Genomic DNA, 15,017 nt, shown 5'->3' on the forward strand with positions numbered 1-15,017 from the left:
CTCTCGTCTAGTTGCGAAAAAAAATGTTCGAACAATGACTTTATCACAAATGTTATCGAATGATCTCTTATATTAGAAGGCGCTAAATCGTCGCCTGATTCTGAAAGGTGGATCGATTAATGTCATTCTCATTTTGAATAATTCTACCAGAAGGCATTATATGAGGATCTTCGCCAATTTCATTCATTTGAAGTTCTTCTATCCATCGAGGAACCGTACGCATAAAAAGGGAGAAACACTGTATTAGGATGCCTTTCCAATGGCTATCCCTGGCAGTCTGGGACGCTCTACAGTTCCTGCCGAGGGGACACCTGACCGGTGGGGATTCTCTGAAACCTCCTTACGGTTTTCGACATTCCTTCTCCTCTGGGCTTGTGAGCTTGGAAGAAGGTCTAGACCTGAGAGCGAGACAGAGCCGATCAGACGCACCCTCCATTGTAATGGGGGAACACTATATTCACTTCTTACGTTCTAAGAGTTCGCATTCGAACTATATCCAAAGTCTACAATTTGCAAATATGATATTGTAGATTCTGCGAAGTAAGAAGGTGATGAGGATGCAACAACTACTAGTACTGTTACTACTATAATTGCTCGTAAACACAAGAGCTAATAAAGCTTCTAAAGGATAGTTACTTTTCTGACTTCCCCAACTAGGAAGAAAGATATACATTTCCTCAATCAAACTCTAACACTTATTTGTATTAATGAATAAATATAAGTAATTCCCTTTCATGAAAGTATACGTAATTCACTTTCGTGAAAGTGGACGAGTGTCTACCGAAAACTTCGGTAGTTACACGTCACTAATCTTCTAAATTTTCGAAGTTAATTTTATCCAAAAAATTCTAAAAGTTAACAAAAGCGTATGCCGAACCAAAGATCCATTACTTCCCTGTAAAAGTTAGCCCAGACGATCGATGGCGATGAAACACGAAAATCCATCAGGAGGAACTGCAAACGTTGTTTACATTCCAAGCGACAGAAAAAATATGAATTAGAAAACGGGTATGGTTCCTATTCCCGCCACCCAGCGGCGGGGTGGTAGATCACCTGACCTACCTGCCGCGTGTGCCGCGAAATTCGAATTTCTGTCGGACGACGGAGTAATAGCTATGTATATATCTGACAGGTAAGTTGAATGTATAAAAATACAAATTGTCTTAGAAAATTTGTCATTTCTCTCTGAACCAGCAGTAAATAGCTTTATCTCTATGAGCAGTATCATATACAAGTTTTCAAATAGTATTACATAGGAGATATTATATTCAAGGAATTTCAACCTAACCTCATCCTTTATATGAAGTGTTCTTAGAGAAAGATTTTGAGCACAGTGAAATTTCAGGTATGATCCAAGGTTTAATTTGAGGATATTCAATTTCTTAGATTTTTTGCACGAGATCATGTACAGTATTTAAGGTATTTTTCAATTAGGAATTTTGAAAAACTAATATATTAGGACAGGTTGGAATCCCACTTGTTTGACATCGGTAATTTTATTTATTTCCTGTTTAGGTGCCAGTAGTAACCATATTCTATTTAAGTAGAGCCTGTTATACAGTGTAATGATTGCAACAATACCTACAGGCATAATAATAAATAAAAAGTATGGCATGCAATTCATGCAAGTGTCCTAATTAAATTAATCATGTTAATTTTATCAAAATTTTGTTTAAAATTATAATACGTACTCAGTGCAAGAAGAGGAACAGACAGACATCCAATTTCTTGTGAAAGCTACAATTACCTGCAATCAACATGATCTGTGAACATTTACTTGTAAACATGATGATGTACTCTACGGTATTAATGACAGCATGTTAAAAATATTACCTTTATTAAAACTTGTGAAGTAATAATACATAATGATGAAGGGAGGAAAGGTTTTCAGTAGATTTACTACACTGGCTCTGTGGTATTGTGTGGGTCAACCTTTGGGTCTTTGTGACTTAAAGAGTCCCATTACTTATCAGGAACAAATGTTGAAAGTTGAGGTGCAAGTGTATTTAAAGTATTTTTTTTTTTTCTACCAATCTGAACTTGCTTTAGAATTTTTGATGCCTGGATTCATACCATCATCTGCAACAAAACTTTGATCTATACCATGGACAGTGAAGTGAGGTTTAATTAGAACTCAGTTGTCGGGAAATAGTATGTATATACCACTTAAAGAAGTGGTCAAATGTAGTTGTCAGTAAATAGTATGTATGTACCATTTAAAGAAGTGGTCCTCTACTTTTTGAAACCCTAAAACATGCTGTGACTTACAAATTCATATTTCCTGCTGTATTTTGAAGTACCCTAGAAATAGGCTTTATTAAAGCTAAAGTTTTGTTTGCAAAACCTTTAAAACAGGAGAATTTAGACTGCAATCAAGTCTTATTAAGTTTCCAAATCATATACTATACCTATTTATTAAGTTTCCAAATCATATACTATACCTATTACATTGATGATTCATTATTTTCAGTTCTCCTATATAGCTATGAAGAGTAAGGAACTGAAAGAGGGAAAGCCCAGTGAGTCTGTGTCCATGTGTAGTATATCATGAAGTAAGTTGAATTGTTAAGAAGTTTTTCTTTTTATTATTGTATATAGAAAAAATAAATGTGTTGTTGATATACTACCTATTAATTCCCCTTGTGCGAGATACAGATACCATGATCACGTATGTGTTTTTAAAATTAGTATAGGTAGTCAACAATAAATTATTTGGGTAATTTCCTTAAAATGTTAAGATTTCATGGATCACCTTAAACTGTTCCGCAATAATTATTTTCTATGCAATACCCTAAGAATGCAAGGAATGTAACTGTAACAGATTTTTAAAATTTATATTTTTCTAGGGATACAGCCACTCTCTCAAGTGGAGAACATCTTGCTTGTAGCTGAACAATTAAATGAACAAGGATAGCATCTAAGATAGTGGTAGTAAGTGGGGGAACCGCCTCTCCTTTGAGCATTGGGCATCACTTTATCTTTCGATCATATACTGTGGGGTCATGTGTTTTACCATTTTTTTTCCTTCCCCTTGGATGGACTTTAGTTGAGTTTACACATTGTTTGATTTGTATTTTTTTTCTCAGTTGCTGTGTTTTCTCTCATGGAGAATAAACAAAAGCAACATAGCTTTAAGGGTCATGGGCAAGCATGAAGCACGTGGCTGCTTCATGCCTCCTACGTACATAGACTAGGGTAAGTTTTCTCATGGCGAGGTGAGAACTGTGTCATTCTTCCTCACGCAAGATTTTGTCCCCTTGCTCCATTCTGAGAGTGCTTCTCATGAGCTGAGGGTTAACTCTTCCCCCACCCAAGAAATCTTGCCACTCTTATTATGATGGTGTATACTTATGTGGTTTTCCCTCAGATAATATTGGTTATTTGTCCAAATCTTGTGATGTCATCTCACTGAATGCTCCAGATTGTCAATCTTTTCCAGCCTTCCTAAGTAGTTTGGTGGAGAAGAACAAAGAAATACTATCTCCCTAAACTGTGGTGGTAGTTTGTTTGTTTGTACGTTGCATGGAACCAGTGGTTATTCAGCAACGGGACCAACGGCTTTGAGACTTCTGAACCACGTCAAGAGTGTACTTCTGTTACCAGAACTACACATCTCTCACTCCTCAATGGAATGGCCGAGAATTGAACTCGCGACCACCGAGGTGGGACGCCAACACCATACCAACCATGCCACTTGAGGCGCTTGGTGGTAGTTCTGGTTGATAATAAAATGTAAGCAAAGCCGATGGCTGATGTGATTCTGACTACTATCAGGCAGTGTGAACAATCGCTTGAAGTGGTCTTTCCTGCTGACCTTCCTCTGGATGAGCCTACTTTGTTATTAGTACTCTCTTATATGATTTCTGGTCAGTGCACAGCAAGTGTACTACGTGAGAAGAGGAAAAGGAGGTCCAGGTTGTCTTCCTCTTGGTTGTTGTCATCATCATGTACTTTGTTGTCATCCTCCTGTTCACTACACTTATTACTAAAGCAGACAGAAGAGGAGGAAAGGCAAACCAGATTGAAGATGAGGAAAGGAAAACCTTAATGTTCTTAATGCTAGTCCAAATGATCGTCATCTGCCAGATCTATCTGCAGGGAGCATAGGCATGATAGATCTTTGAGGTATTGCTCATTACCTGGACATCACTCTTGCACACATTCCTCATAAGCATTCTCACTCAGTGGATTCTGATAGTTTTGTTCTCTCTCCATGTGCCACGTCTTAAGATGATACAGGGAAAGGCTCCTCACTCCTTGAGGGAGTCACAGGGGAAAGGAACATGTGTCACAATTGTCCAGTGGATGCAAGGTTCCTGATTAAAGGCCGTGCAAAATGACAAATGAGTTAACGTCCTAATGTTAAGACCGAAGGTTTGTTTCGTATACGAACAACTTTCCCTTGCACCTTTAATTTACAGGTGGGTAAAGGCAACCAAGCTTCCACAACTTTTTCTAACCATGAGCATTCTCCCCAGTCCCTTCTAACTTATGCTCAGGTGGAGAGCCAACTTACCAATGCAGACTCACTTCATCTCCCCCCCCCCCCCCCCCCCATTTCAACTGCCACAATCTTTTCAAATTTCAAGATTAGTAGGAACAATGGCAAAAGGAATATCTTCATTCCAATTTCTTGTTGCACTCCCTTTTCAGATTTGACTGGCTTATCCAGTAAAGAACAATTCAGGAAACTCGTCCTCAAAGATCGTTTTCCGTGGATGAAGAGGAGTTGAGGAAATAAATTCTCCACTTGAAAAATAATTCTTTTGGCATAAAATAATTATGGTACAAGTTCACCAATTTAGTTGTTTAGACATGCTATTTTAGGATAATAAAAATTCAAATTTAACATCATATATAATGTATAAGCTCTGGAATTTGTTTGGGAGGGGATAGATATTACATGGAATTCAGCACAAGATTATAACCTGCAATCTTCCTGCCAAGTGGCCATCATGAATTGCAGTGCAGCTGACAAAGATGACATCACAAACTCTGCAACAGTCCTTCACTTGACAAGGATATAGGAGGATATGTTAATTCCTGAACCTACATCCATAAAGGGGGATAAAAAAAAAAACAAATTAATAAAAAAAAATATACTCCATTCATATACCAGACTAACAAATATTGATTTTGATTAATAAATAGTTTGCTATACAGTAAGGCCAAGCACTGCAGCACTTTCAGCCATACAGCATTTAAAACAGTGAAAAGTGTTTTAGATTTGTTGATCAACAAATTGGAAGAAAGGAAGTAGGAACAGGCAAGAGAAAAGTCTAAGAAGTTGGTGCAGCTAGGTGCTGTAGGAACTGCAAACAACCTTAAGTAATGCCTACAGAGATCAAGTGAGGTGCACTGATGGCACTATCCCCCCTATGGGGACTAACGAATATTTGCCATTGTAAAAAAGAAAGAAAAAAAAAATAGAAGCAATGTCACTTTTCATGACCTTTATAGCTTGCCAAAAAGATTAGTTCTTTAACCCTTAAACGCCTATTGGACGTATTATACGTCGACTAAAATTGTCTGTCGGGTGCTAATCGGACGCATGGTACGTCAACTACAAAAAGTTTTTTTAAATATTCGCGGAAAAATAGTTATAGGCCAGTTTGCGAAAAAAATTTTAATCACGCGCCTTGAGGGATGCTGGGAGTTCACGAATCAAGCTGTTTTGTTTACAAGCGTTACCCAGGCGCGCATGCGCGAATTGCTTTCTTCTCACACTAGAAAGCATCAGCAACACATCTCAGAAATTCTTCCGTCACTTTGTCATAATTTTTGCACCATTTTATATTAGCCGTTACATAGTTTTATATAAGAAAATGTGTGCAATTTCATGTAGAATACAACAAAAAAACAACCCATAGTTATAGCTTTTATAAGTTTTGAAATATTTTTATATCACGATAAGTGTCAAAATTTCAACCTTCGGTCAACTTTGACTCAACTAAAATGGTTGAAAAATGCAATTGTAAGCTAAAAATCTTACATTGTAGTAATATTCAATTATTTACCTTCATTTTACATTAAATTGGAAGTCTCTAGCACAATATTTCGATTTATGGTGAATTTTTGAAAAAAAATTTCCCTTATGTCCGCACAGTAGCTTGGCTGAAAATCTCAAAATTCTTTCGTCACTTGTCGTAATTTTTACAGTTTTATATTAGCTGTTAAAAAAAAGTTTTATTTATGAAAATGTGCACAATTTCATGTAAAATACAATAAAAAACAACCCATGGTTGTAGCTTTTATCAGTTTTCAAATATTTTCATATAAATCACGAAAAGTGCAAAATTTCAACCTTCGGTCAACTTTGACTCGACCGAAATGGTCGAAAAACGCAATTGTAATATTCAATCATTTTGCAACAAACTGGAAGTCTCTAGCACAATATTTCGATTTATGGTGAATTTTTGAAAAAAAACTTTTTCCTTACGTCCGCACACGGTAACTCGGCCGAAAATCTCAGAAATTCTTTCGTCACTTGGTCGTAATGTTTGCACCGTTTTATATTGGCAATTACATAAAGTTTTATATATGAAAATGTGTGCACTTTCATGTAGAGTAAAAAAAAGTAACTCATGGTTGTAGCTTTTCTGAGTTTTGAAATATTTTCATATAAATCACAATGTGCCAAAATTTCAACCTTCGATCAACTTTGACTTGACTGAAATGGGCAAAAAACGTAATTGTAAGCTAAAACTTACATTCTAGTAACATTCAATCATTTACCTTCATTTTGCAACAAACAGGAAGTCTCTAGCACAATATTCTGATTTATGGTGAATTTTTGAAAAAAAAATTTTCCTTAAAAAACTTTTTCCTTACCTCCACACGCGGTAATTCGGCTGAAAATCTCAGAATTTCTTTAGTCACCTTGTCGTACTTTTTTGCACCATTTTATATTAGGCATTACATAAAGTATTATATATGAATATGTGTGCAATTTCATGTAGAATACAACAAAAAATAACTCATGGTTGTAGCTTTTATCAGTTTTGAAATATTTTCATATAAATCTCGATAAGTGCCAAAATTTAAACCTACAGTCAACTTTGACTCAACCGAAATGGTCGAAAAATGCAATCATTTACCTCCATTTTGCAACAGACGGGAAGTCTCTAGCACAATATTTCAATTTATGGTGAATTTTTGAAAAAACTTTTTCCTTACCTCCGCGCACGGTAAGTCTGCTGAAAATTTCAGAATTTCTTTAGTCCCCTTGTCGTAATTTTTGCAACATTTTCTATTAGGCATTACATAAAGTGTTATGAATGAAAATGTGCACAATTTCATGTAGAATACAACAAAAAATAACTCATAGTTATAGCTTTTATCTGTTTAGAAATATTTTCATATAAATCATGATAAATAGTAAAAAATCGACCTTCGGTCAACTTTAACTCGACTGAAATGGTAGAAAACTGCAATTGAAAACTAAAACACTTACAGTCTAATAATATTCAGTCAATTACCTTCATTTTGCAACAAACGGGAAGTCTCTAGCACAACATTTTGATTTATGGTGAATTTTTGAAAAAAAAACTTTTTACGTTTGCACGTTACGAATTCATGCATCATATTGTGATAATATTTTCTCTGTGTTGCTTTGATCGTTTTACAATTTGTTATATACCAAAATCATCGCAACTAGTGTACAATACAACAACAACAAAATAACTAATTAGCTTTAACCGTTTTGCTCACAGCGCGATTTGTATAAAATTATATATGAAAATTTTTTTTGCGCTGTCATACATTCCAATATTTATATATGATAATGATATTTTTTTTCATTTCTGATGGTTGCATACTAAATTTCAGGCAATGACAAAAAAATGAGCCGAAAATGAAATCTTAATCTTAAAAACTAACGTGCTGTGATTAAAAAAAAAACTTTTTTCCCGCTTCGGCGCTAACTCCCAAACGCCGCCGGCATAAGAGACACACTTTGGTAAATACCGGCTGGGCGTTTAAGGGTTAATGAGAGGTGGATAATGAAGTAAAGATTAGTAACTGGACATCTGGAAGGGAACAAATCAAAGGGAATGGTTGAGAAGTAGTGAGGGCAAAAGGATACTGCCAAAAACATGTACTACCATTTCCAAGTGTTTTCAGAATGCACACTAGGTGGTACCCATTATGGGAACCCCTTAAATAGCCTTGTTAGAAATAAGTTTCTTGGATCTAACTTGAAAGAAATCTGGAAGTGGTACTACCCTGTTTGACATAACCACCCTTCATGACCATGAAAAAAAAATAAATAAATAAATAAAAATAAAAAAAACTGGTCTAATCTGAGGAAAAATTTAAATATTCTGTTTATTCACCAGTTGAACTTAGGTCGACCTGTTTGTTTAAGTTCCAATTTTTCACCACACTGCATACCACCTAACCACTTTACATGTTTGCAGGTATGGAGGCAGACATATTAGAATACACAAAAATTAAAATTGGTTACAGTAACACTGTCATAAATTATGTTCAATGTTTAGCCTAGGCCAAAGGCCCAAACTTGAAATAATAACACTTCATGGTTTCCTTACGGTCTGACGTTCTTATATATTTTGATCTTTGGTTGAAGAGAAAGCTGTCAGTTTTAAGCATTACACAATGGAAGGGAAAATATTCAGAAGCGCAAAGAAACTACATTTTAGTTGTTTTAAACTCAAATTAAGGTTTTCAAGTAGTTGAACCAGACCATTGTTGAAGTACATGATAATGATATATATTAATAATAAGCTAAACATCTGCGTTCAAAACAATAACTTGTGATACAGTCTTATCTGTGCAGAGTACCTATCGTAAATACCCACTGTTATAAATCTTTGTTGGACAAGTGGTTAACATGCTCGCCTACTGATTTGTTAGTTCGGAGTTTGATTTGCTGCCCTGTAATGTTAGTTAGGGTAAAAATGAGTAAATTTTAAAAAAAAGAGAGAGAGAGAGAGAGAGTGTTGCGTTAAAAAACGAATGTATTTATCGTACTATAATCCCAAACAAGCAGAGGTGTTCAGCGACCTAGTGGCAATTAAAAAAATGCATTACCTGCTTTATGATAAAGCTCCGAAATAACCTTTCACCCACCAGAAGAAACCAAACACTTCCGGCGACGACAAATAACCCAAACAAGAAGTATTTACCTTGCTAGCAGCAAATAGGAAAATGCATTTAGCAGCTCTGTAATGAAGCTCTTGAAATAACCTTTGACCTGCAGTGGAAACTAGACACTTCCGGTGACAAGGAGGTGTTGATATTAATTACCACCCAAAAAGGGTGGTACCATGGACGTCATCATTATTCACCCACTAATGAGGAAGACCAGAAGGTGGCAACAGAAAAAGACCACCTACTACCGAAGGAGGAGACAATCTCTTTAAGACATGTCGAGAGTAGAAGCAGAGAAGTTGAAGAGTAGAGAAGAAAAACAGCAACCAGAGGGTGAGGTCGTGTGCCTTACCAGTCGTAGGGAAGAAAGACTTCAAACATCGACACGTTGTCACTTTACACTACGCCTCAAGCAGACGATAACAGAGCCATACCACCCTCAGTACAAATTAAACTTGTATGGTTAACAATCGTGTATATTTAGTTCGTGTGAATGAAATAAGAAAAACTGCGCTGTGTCTTTCTAAGCCTCCTGAGACTTGAAAAGAATTACTACAAGAATCCTGAGACTAAAAGAAATTCTACAAGAATCCTTAGACTAAAAGAAATTCTACAAGAATCCTGAGACTAAAAGAAATTCTACAAGAATCCTGGGACTACAAGAATCCTGAGTATCCAGAGAATCTACAAATCTATAATAAAATAAATATAAGACACAAAATCAATGGTGGCCTACAAATAAAAGGAACAAGGAATAACAATAAACTTATATACTACATTGGTAACAAGAAGAATTTATTTCTGGTTATTAGAAATTAATTTTTTTATATGTGGTTTGCATCCCACAATAAGCTATAGGTTCTGTTGCTAGGTAACCAATTGGTTCCTAGCCACATAGAAAATATCTAATCCTTCAGGCCAGGCCTAGGAGAGCTGTTAAACAGCTCGGTGGTCGGGTTAAACTACGAAATACTAAACTTTTTCTTTTGAGAAATGTAGCACACAAATGCATAGTTGCATGTATATAACCCAATTTAAAATGACAAATTTTTAAGTAATTTGTATTTTTCATAGCGAACAAACCTGAGGCCTTAACAATAGGATAATCTTCTAGTGCTAGCTGGAATCTAGTTAAAACAAACAAAGGTTGTAAAGCAAGGAATTTGTGGCATCTGGCAACTCATGTATACATGAGGTGGATGCTGGTTACCGACTGGGCTTGGAACCTCGTGCCGCATCAGTCTTTCTTTCTTTAACCGCCTTGGAGAGATGACTTTTGCTTTGCTCTCCTCCTCCAAGACAGTTTTTTGACCCAAGCCTGTGGTTTGTTTCATATTTATCCAGCCCAGAAGTGCTGTGGATATCAACGTTTTTAGACAGCCTTCCATGATTCCCTTGTTGAACACCTTCCTTTGGGTCACATGCTTTGTCATCGGTTGTGTCATGTGTAATGCTGGTCTGTCTCCAGAGGGGATATTACCACTTCAGGGATAGAGGGACCAGTTACATTTTGTTCTTTAGCATTTTACGTTTTGTTATGTTGAAAATATTTTGAAAACATTTGTATTATGATACTAATGTTTTATATACCTTTGATTTTATCTAGTTACACATTTTCTAGGAACATGGTAATGTTCAGCCTTTCAGAATTTGTGTTTAGGGATGTTCGAGACGTTAGTGGTTTTTGTTGCAGACATGGTTTTTATGCTAGGATTCAGCTGTCTAGCACAAGAGTACATTCCTATACTTCAACAAGAATTTAATGGCTGCTACAGAAAATCTTATATAGCATTACTGACATCCACTCTTACTTTACTGACATCCACTCTTACTTTGATATAATAAATTTTATCCATTCCAACGGACTACATAACTATTCCAGATAACTAAATTTTCAAGTCTGGAGAGAGGACAGATAACAGGCCTGACTTAGTAATAGTATACTAACATGCAATAGTAATTCTGTATAAGAAACAATAACTACTAACGTTTTACTAGATACCATTTCCATCAGTATGGTGTTTGAATGATATCCTTTATCCATAAAATTAAAAATTTAAATATTTGTAACAATTAAAACTCCTCAAGATTTCTAATGATGCTGATAATTCATATTCATCCATAAATCACATTTGGCCAAATAGCATTGCTTTCTGCCTTTTATCTTTTATCCTTTTTCTTCAGTCTTACACAGTCGTCCAGCTTCTTCAATCTGACCTTTCTACAGTATCCACCAAATTAAAAAGGACAACTTCACCAAGTAAACCCAATAATGGTCTAGAAATGGAGTAGAACAGTCTCATTGACCATTCATAACAGAGTAAACATAGCAAAGAGAAAAACGTTAATATAGATAGGTCAACAAGAATATCTTGAATGTCGTGAAACCAGGGAACAAACCTTAAACTTGAAGTTGATAAACTCCTAAAAAAATTTTATCATCAGGAATCCATGTCTTCCATGTCAAAACAACATACAGATGAATCCAAAGACCCAGGCACCTGTAAAGAAAGAAAAAATATCTAAAATACTTATTCAAATGATTTATCATTGCATTCAAATGCTAACAAAAGGACATACATGATAACCAAAGCCAGCAAATAAATTATTACTCTTTATAAAATTAAGTTTTCCACACCTACAAAGACATATGTTACTTTTATATTTTTATACAAAGTAACATAACATTAACCTAACAAAAGAAAGTTACTTTTCCTTTACAGGTCTCCATAAAACATATTATAGTCAACCCACAAAAATCCAGATTTCATGAGCATCTAGTGTGTTTTGTTTTTATTTTTTAAAACCAAGAAAGTGGAAGACACAATAACTTGTACAGTTAACCCACAAAAATCAAGATTTCACGAATATCCAGACACAGTTTTGTTAACATTTTTTTTTTAAACCAAAGATATGTCAGAACAAGAGATTGAAATTAGGAAAAACTGATAAATGGAGTCAACCATTAATAGAAAATACCTTACAGAATAAAGAGGTCTAGAACTTGGCAGGAAAGAAACCAGAGACTGCTGAATTTGTAAACTTGGATTGCTTAACAACAATATTACTTGAAGGCAAAGTAATGATCATATGACTGTTCGTTTACATTTGGTAGTAGGTGCCAGATTATTTACCTTTAAATAATTATAATATTTCTTTTCAAAGATGTTTTACTACTTGAAATAAATTAAATTTGAATTGAGTATAGTATTTACTTAAAGTATCAAAGATAGTAGTAATTATTTTGCAAAGTAAGAAAAATATATCCTCAACTAAAATTATGTGGCAGCAATGGCATAAGCACTTGGAAGTTGGCTTTGCTGCCGCTTGAGTGATGACCCAACGCATTGTACTGTACCACTACGGTATCGTCAGTTCATCACCTTCAGCCAACAAATAATACATTAAGCCTGTCAATATTCTTTTAACAGCAAACTGTAATTAAACTAATTTTGTCCTTTGACCAATAAAATCATTTGCATAACACATTTAATACACCTAAATTTCACTTCTGATTTTGACATCTGATTAGCCTAGGTCTAGTATTCTCAGCAGCATACTCGCCCAGATGCACAATGTGAATGAATATTTAAATTGACAATATCTATATTAATCTGCTTTGATTACTCCCGTTATTCTTTCTTATTGGCCATGTTCTCCTTTTTTCTAATCCTTTTCATTATTGCTTAACCTTTCATGTCCAACTGACGTAATAGTACGTAAAAATACTCTATCCCCTATCTATCCAACTGACGTAGCGGTACGTAAAATTTACCAAAATTTTTCGTACGTGTGGTAGGGGCATTTTTTTTTTTTTTCGGACAAGTAGCGATTTCCATAGGCTAGATCATACCTTGGATCGTGTATCTCGAGTATCAATACACCAGCAAAGTAGTTTCTGTACTGCGCATGCTCAAATCCCTGGCGCAGTAAAATTCTCACAATGAAATCAGCTGATTGCACCTACACTTCCCTCTCAGTGACCCCAAAGCCATTTTTCTTAACTCTCCCTTTATTCTTCAACTTTTCCTCTACATTTTCATATATTTACAAAGTAATTTCTATGAAAAATAACCGAGATGGGGCTCTTCAAAAAATTGTTATTCTAGCAATAAATGTTGACAATGGTAAAATTTTTTTTCGTTTCGATCAATTTATAACGTCAAAATGAAACTGTTGCCATATCCAAAGCCATTTTTCTTGACCTTCCCTTTATTCTTCAATGTTTCCTCTACATCTTCGTACATTTACAAAGGAATTTCAATGAAAAATAACCGAGATAGGGCTCTTAAAAAAAAAAAAAATTTCTAGCGCTAATTCTCACTATGCGCTGGGCAGAGCGCCATGTTTCTTATCCTCTTTTCTATCAATTTTTTCACCGGCTGGACTTATTTGTTTTCCATTGATTTATATGTTGATATTTAGGGAATTTTATTGGCTTTCTCATAAAAAATAATTTATTCGCCTGACTTTCATAGTTTTTGGGTTAGAAACGAAAATATAAAAAAAAAGTAAAGATTTTTTTTGTTTTTTTGTTAAATAACTCACATTTTTTCATATATGGAAAATAGTTTTATGCAATTATATATAATATGATGTTCTAAAGATATCAGTGACTGTTTTTTAACATCATTACATACGATTTCTTCCGTCTTTGAAAAGAAATGTCTGTCAGGCAGGTGAACAAAAAAATTATGAAACTGCCAATTCTAATTCGGATGAGTGTATAATGTATCGTGTTAATGTAATGCAGTATTCAATATATTATCAATAACTTCATAAGGATTAACAAATGTATTTTGGTGTTAAGTAGACTGAAACTTTGATTTTCGTATATAATCCGTTCCGGAACCTCCCTTGAAGTCTGAAATAATTCACATAAAGAATAATGTAAATAATACAATGCATTCCAGACCCCCAAAAATAGTATATATATTAATAAATTTTATAGGGGATAAACACAGTTTTACATCAGAAAACAATGAGAAATATAAATGAATAATAAAACGAATAATGAACATTTAACATCACTCTTACCTTTATGGATGACTCCTGTTATCGTATGGAAGACAGGGAGGAAGAGGAGGAGAGGTTATTGTTTGGAAGGGGAATCTACTCCCATAAGGATTTCAGGTATCAAGGACCTATCTGGGGTTACTTCCCCTCTTCGGTTTCTACTGGCACTAGGACCACCTTGAGTCACTGGACCCCCGTCGCACACCAAACCTGGCCAGAGACATTTGTTTCGGGCATCTCTTTAAAATTTGCCTAAAGTGGAATGCGGCGTTGTCAGCAAAGATGTTGGAGACACGGATTACAACATCTTTGTTGGGATGATAATTCTCCACAAAATCTTTTACATCACTCTACTTTGTAAATATGTCCTTACTCCACACCAGCCTCTGCTGGCCCTTCACCCTCCAACACTTTGCTACCAGTTCTTTCTTAAATTTTATACTGTTTCTCACCATTTTTACAGAGGGCCTGACACTTAGAACTTACTTTGGCCCCACGATGGCTTTTGTAGCAGTTGCACTCTAATAAAAATGCATAAAAAACACAAAAAACAACAAACACAAAAGCAAAATGGGTCATGAGAAAACACGAGATGCTTTCTTTGGGTGCTTGGTGTGGGGCCTAGTCACATGGTGAGCTCTGGAAGGAGTGTTTCCGAGTGTAAGAAATCTGAGGAATCATACAAAACTAGGACAAAATTTTGTCGGAAAAAGTCTACTAAAACTGAATCATACAAAAACTGTCGTTCCACTGTATTTGAATTTTATCATAAGCTAGGCTAATACAAAATTTTTTTATATGCTTTTAAGGGATAATGTACTTCACTATGGCTTGGTAGCTTCACTGTGATGTAACCAAGTGAAATAGTGTTTGTCTAACAAATATAGCTT

The 15,017-nt window shown here is 35.2% G+C and overlaps 1 protein-coding gene and 1 long non-coding RNA gene across 8 annotated transcripts in view; both read right to left on the reverse strand.

Moving 5' to 3' along the window:
- LOC135216933 (ribokinase-like) overlaps positions 1-15,017 on the reverse strand; it is a 248,744-nt gene that overhangs the window by 139,122 nt on the left and 94,605 nt on the right. The window lies entirely within an intron of this gene.
- Positions 4,845-11,620, reverse strand: LOC135216929 (uncharacterized). The gene is made up of 2 exons (XR_010314976.1): positions 11,512-11,620; positions 4,845-5,049 (listed from the first exon to the last, which is right to left on the reverse strand). It is a non-coding gene; the product is annotated as an uncharacterized LOC135216929 (long non-coding RNA).

Source organism: Macrobrachium nipponense, chromosome 6 (assembly GCF_015104395.2).
Source record: "Macrobrachium nipponense isolate FS-2020 chromosome 6, ASM1510439v2, whole genome shotgun sequence".
Taxonomy (NCBI): Eukaryota; Metazoa; Arthropoda; class Malacostraca; order Decapoda; family Palaemonidae; genus Macrobrachium; species Macrobrachium nipponense.